The sequence below is a fragment of the Propithecus coquereli genome, unplaced genomic scaffold (assembly GCF_000956105.1).
Source record: "Propithecus coquereli isolate 6110/MARCELLA unplaced genomic scaffold, Pcoq_1.0 Scaffold209, whole genome shotgun sequence".
Taxonomy (NCBI): domain Eukaryota; kingdom Metazoa; phylum Chordata; class Mammalia; order Primates; family Indriidae; genus Propithecus; species Propithecus coquereli.
In genome coordinates, this window is record NW_012145967.1 from 3942953 (window position 1) to 3948996 (window position 6044).

Below are 6044 nucleotides of genomic sequence, written 5' to 3' on the forward strand. Positions count from 1 at the left end.
GAACATTTACATGGCTGGATATTTTCCAGATAGCCCTTGTGTACACAGGTATATGAGCGGACTTCAAAAAGTCCATGAAAAAATGAAATTAAATGATAAAAACAAAAAATGTAATCTTTATTTCTCAACATAAGCTCCATTAAGTTCAAGACACTTTTGTAAGTGATAATACCAGCCATTTAATACATCTGTAAAGAACAAAGGGTCATGGGAATTTAACCGTGCTGATGCAGACTTCTTTACATTATTAACTGAAGAAAAACGGATAGTCTTTAAAGATATTTTTAAGACTAGGAAACAAAAATAATCCAGAAGAAGCCAAAACAAGACTGTAAAGTGGAAGCCTAATGATTTACTATCGGAACTTTCACGAAATTGCTCTTGTTTGATGAGAGGAATGAGCAGGAGCATTGTCATGGTAGAGAAGGACTCTCTGGTGAAAATTTCCCAGGCACTTTTCTACTAAGGCTTTAGCTAACTTTCTCAAAACACTCTCATAATAAGAAGATGTTGTTGTTCTTTGGCCTTCCAGAGAGTCAACAAGCAAAATGCCTTGAGCATCCCAAAAACTGTTGCCATGACCTTTGCTTTTGACAGGTCTGCTTTTGCTTCGACTGGATCACTTCCACTTCTTGGTAGCCTTTGCTTTGGTTGTGCTTTGTCTTCAGGATCATACTGGCAAAGCCATGTTTCATTTCCTGTTATAATTCTTCAAAGAAAAGCTTCAGGATATTGATCCTGTTTATTTAAAAGTTCCATTGATAGTTCTTCTCTTCTCTGCAGCTGATCTGGACGCAATGGTTTAGGCACCCATTGAGTGGAAAGTTTGCTCAACTTTAATTTCCCAGTCAGAATTGTGTAAGCTGAACAAATTAAGATGTCTGAAGTGCTGGCTATTTTTTCTGATGTTAATCATTCATCCTCTTCAATTAGTACATGAACAAGATGAATTTTTTCCTCACAAATAAACGTGGATGATCTGCCACTGGGGGCTTCATCTTCAACATCCTCTCAGCCCTTCTTAAAATGAGTTTTCCATTTGCAAACTGCTAATTTCTTTGAGGCATTATCCTCATAAACTTTCTATAAAGCATCAGTGACTTCACCATTCTTCCACTAAAGCTTCACCATAAATTTGATATTCATTCTTTGTTCAAATTTTAGCAGAATTCGTGTTGCTCTGATAGGGGCTCTCTTCAAACTGATGCTTTATCCTTCTTATGCCTCAAACTAGATCCTGTTCATACGTTTTATAACAAGTTGGTACAAGTTTATTTTGGTGCAAAAAAATTTGAAATTCATGCATGGTGTTTCCTAATATGCATTTTCCACAAACCTTTTGAAGACCCTCTCTTTGTGTGTGTATGTGTGTGCACTTTCATGTCTGCTGAAACTGAGTCATGTGTTGGAAAGCTGTATGACACCTCCTCATTCCCAACCAATCACTTACCTTTGACTGGCAAATTTCTATTTACCCCACCATGCTCATTTGTCACCTCCTCTGGGAAGTCTTTCCTATCTCGCCTTGCTGGTAGTGCCTATTGATGTCTGTATTGCTGAATTTATCACCTTGTAACTATCTGTGTATCTTTTTTTCACATTAGATCCTAGAGTTCTTCAGAGTAAGGACAATGCCTCACTTTTTTTTTTTTTTTTTGCCCACCCTGTCCATGTATCCTTCCAAAAACATGTAATTCAGTGCCTTATACACAGTAGGTACTTTATGTATGTGCTTAATAGCTTCAGATATCTTTCTCTATGTCTCTTCTCATCTATAGCTGTCTATACCTTTACGTATACCTATAAGTGACTGCATACATGTCTGTCAGCTACATTATTCAAGTGTAAACATTTTGGTCCCATTCAGATGTCACAATGCAGCTGATTCCTCCCATTGGGGTTCCTCCTGGGAACTGTGGCTTTTAAATAATGAGGCATGTCCTGTTAATGAGGCATGGAGGAGGCACCTGGAACCCATCAGCAAAGAATAAGCTGCCATCACTACGATCTAACTAGGGGCTTTCAACCTGTGTGACTTATGATTGACAGACTTTGGGGGCAGTAGATGGCACACAAAGTGTACTTTTGCTATGACCTGCTTTGTTGTTTGACCTCTCTTCAGCCAGTACACATTGTTTCTCCTCACTGCTTAGCGAACTAACACAAACTCTAATTTCACCACAAAAGGAGAATTGGCCTCTGCAGGTTAATCACTGTGGCCAGCCTAATGCGAATCAAGACCGACTGCAGAGTCAGGAACACCGAAATCGACTCAACTGAGTAATAAACTATGGCGGGTTACTAGGGCATAATTGAAAACAATACAGACTGGTACCTAGATGGAATTGAATGGTTTAACACGAGCAAGTTGAGTACATGAGCGTTCTGAATCCAGTCCTAAGCCGAGGTCAGGCACTCAGGATGTTAGAACGAGGTCACCAACTAATGTCAGAAGTATCAGAATCAGCTGGAAGGGCCATAGCAATAAGGTCAGGGTCTTATTCCTCCTTTACATTTCCCTCCTAAGGCTCTAAGCCACTTTCCTTAGACATTAGTAGGAAGAGAAAAACAAACAAGCAAAAACAAAAACCTTTAGAGCAATCAACTTTAAAAGTTTCAATAATTAAGCCATTAGGCCTGAAGCACTCAGAGAGCAATTTGGTTTTATTTACCCTGCAGAATAGTAGGGGAGCATGGTCTTCTCTATAACACGGCACGATTATATCCCCGGATCATTTCTGATAGTGCTAGCTACTACGGCAAATCCAAATCTCAGGAGTTTATTCTCATTCACATGAAGTAACAAACACGTTGCCTGGTCAATTTGAAGTTCTCCGTCAAGCGGTGAGTCAGGGGTCCAGTTTCCCACCTACTTGTGGCCCCTCCATTTCCCAGTCCCTGACCCCAAGAGCCACCATGCTCACCTGCAACTCGCCAACTGGGGGACAAACATGGAGGGTGAAGCATGAGATATTTTTTAATGGAGCTGGCCTGAAAGTGGCAGAAATTACTTCTGCTTGTACTCCATTGGCCAGGATTCAGTTTCCTGGCTGGCCCTACCTGAAAAGAGAGCCAAGAAATACAGTCTTGCCTGGGAGGTGACAATCAGCTAGCAGGCTCTGTCATGATCACCTTTTGTGTTCCTTTATTTCTCAGATGAATAAGGAGGTGGGAAGAATACTTCTTAATGGAAATTATTAAATCTGAGTTAAATTCATCATGTCCGGGTTATTCTTCCTCAACAAAAATGTCGTACCACCTTGGAATAACCCTCCAGGGATTAGATAACATCCGAGTTGAGCAAGCTAGTTAGCCAGGATTGGAGTCCCTCCCTTACCTGTCTGTAGTGTGCCAGCAACGAAAGTTCCCCGTGTGTCTACTCACTTGCTCATTCATGAAAACGTTCCATATATATTCAGCATCTACTCTACAGGAAGCACTGTGCTGCTGAGACAGAAGACAGCAACGCCTCTCCCAGGAAGAAAAGGTGAAAAATCAGATGAAGTGGGCTTTATTTGCGTGTTATAATCTAGTCATAGCAGCCAAGCTAGGTTCTGGCTGACCTTGGATTTAGAGCTTACATCCTAACCAAGGGAAATACTCGTCCTAAGCAGTAGCACCCCATACATGTCTGAACATCTCACCTCTGCAACCCTGCTGTTCTGCTGACCTGGCTGCTGCCCCCTCCCCACCCGGCTATATTCCCTGTACGTGCCTTTCTGTTAATTCACATCCTGATTATTTGATTACACCATTTCTAAATTGCACTGTATGTGAATAAAGCTACAGTCTCTAAGGATGACTGAAATACAAAACCCTCTCTGGGTCAAAACATGCACAAAAAAATGCTGAGAAAGTTTTGTGCTGTAGAAGTTGTTGCTAGCAGTTTCCCCTATAAGAAAACAGTGAAAGTAGGGTGGAGTGGCAGGAGCAAGGAGAGTCCTCCACTTCCGTCCCCACTGCCCCGGTTTTGCTCTGCAACTCAGGCCAAGTGGGCCGGCCTCACGGTTCTGCCTCTAGTGCAGAAACCTGCTGATCGATAGCTTTTCCACCAGCTGCTCTCTCCTGTCACCGAACCTGTCTTACCTCCCCTCTAGACTTGCTGGCTTGGCTGCTGAGGGGGTCTCGGGGCCCAAAGGGGCTTGATGATCATCTATATAAAAGGTGGGGTGAAAGAAAACTGACCTTAGAAGGAGCAGATCCATGCCCTTTGGTCACTGATTACTGGAGGTACAGGAGGCGAGTGAGCCTCTGAGCTCAGCAGGAAGGAAGGAACAGGAGACCCCAGGGCGAGGACGGGTTTCTCCTGCACCTCCTGTTGTTTAGATACCCAGTCATCCCGCATCTGGGTTTGAAGGGGCACATGTATATGAACGTTTCGGAGAAAATGCAAAAATGAATTAACAAAGGACTCTTTTGGTCTGAACTCCCATCCTGGACACTCGGGGTCTGGAATGGTACACCAGGCATGGCCCGGGACAAACTGTCAGCTGAAGGCAAGTTTGAGGGTTTTGGAAAGAGACCCAAAGCTTTGGCTGTGCCAACCAGGCACACGTGGGGCTGGCCCCAAGGTTGCTGGGCAGAGAGAAAGAGTCCAAGAGTGAAGCGGAGAGACAGAGATGTGGGGACACCTGGGTGCTCCTGCAGCCTCAGGGAGGAGGCGAGATACAGACCTGCCTCCCGATTCCTGGTGAATTTAAGTAAAGCGCTGGGGCTCGTTCACAGGCAGGAGGGGAGGCTGGGAAAGGCCCCCAACCCACTCGGAAAGCGTCCTCCCTAGAAACCATCTACCGGATCTACTTCTGCCGTCAGGAAAGGAACAGAAACTATAATCTCTTTTTTTTTTCCCCTACACAGAGAAGTTGAAACAAAGTAATTTTGTGAATTCTGCCAGGAATCTCACTCATTCCATAATTAGGAAAATAAAGCCCTACTAGTGCTTTTTGTTTTTGTTAACTATTTAAACAGGGGCTAATATTCATTTATCGTCCTGAATTATACAATGACTTCCAGACCCCATCCATCTCTCCAGTGGGGGCCATGCCTGACACACGTGTGTTAGCCCTGCATTTGGGGACGAGCAGCAGTGGTAGGATCAAAGTGCCCGTTGAGGCAACAAAAGAGAGCGGCTGTGGAAACACAACGATAAACCTTGTACTTCTCAAAGGAGGAGCTAGGCAAGTCCCCCACGCACAGCCTTGGAAACTCTGTGCTCCCTCCCAGTCAGAGAGCTGAGCTTAGAGAAGGTATTTATTCGTGAGGAGATGCACCAGCACCATTCTGAGTAAAACGTTCCTGCGTGCTAGCCATCTCGCACACACAACAGTACTGACACCCTGTGTGTGTCATACTGCGCTAGGTGCTCTGGGTCAGACAGAAGAAGTTTAAGACATGGTCCCAGCCCTGTGCGATCTGAGAGCAGAGCCTAATGAAACCACAGAATAACAATTCCAGGCAATGTCTGATGAGGTGCTATCCAAGAGGTCCAGACAATATGTGCTGGAAGATATCAAAGATGGAGAAAATAGCGGAAAATACCTCTAAAGGGAAATGGTGGGATGGTTGGGCGCCAGGGACAGTAGCACTTAGGGCGCAGAGGAGAGGGGGGAAGAGCAGGCAGAGGCGGAGGCTGCCTGATCCAAGGCTTAGACCCAGGAAGGGTAGTTGACATGTCAAGGAAAGGCTGCCTCTGCTGGCTGGAACAGAGCTGCTCTTTCCAAAGGCAATGGAAGGCAAGTTAGCAATGGACCCACCATGTCAGGATCCGGCAGGGGAGAGCTAAAAAAGAACGTACCAGTAGAAAATGGGGAATCACTGAAGGGTTTGACTTTCTAGGAAAGCAATTTGGAATCTGTTGCAGTGACGCGGGCCTGAGGGATCAAGTGTCAGGGAACGGGTTGAGACGGTGGCTGTCAGAACAGTGACGGTGTTGAACACGTGTTGAAAGACCTTGTACAATGTGTTTCCCGGTTCAATATGGGAAGTAAAGGAAAAGGAAATGCAAAAGTGACCCAGAACTACAGTCTACATGCAGCGCTATCTAT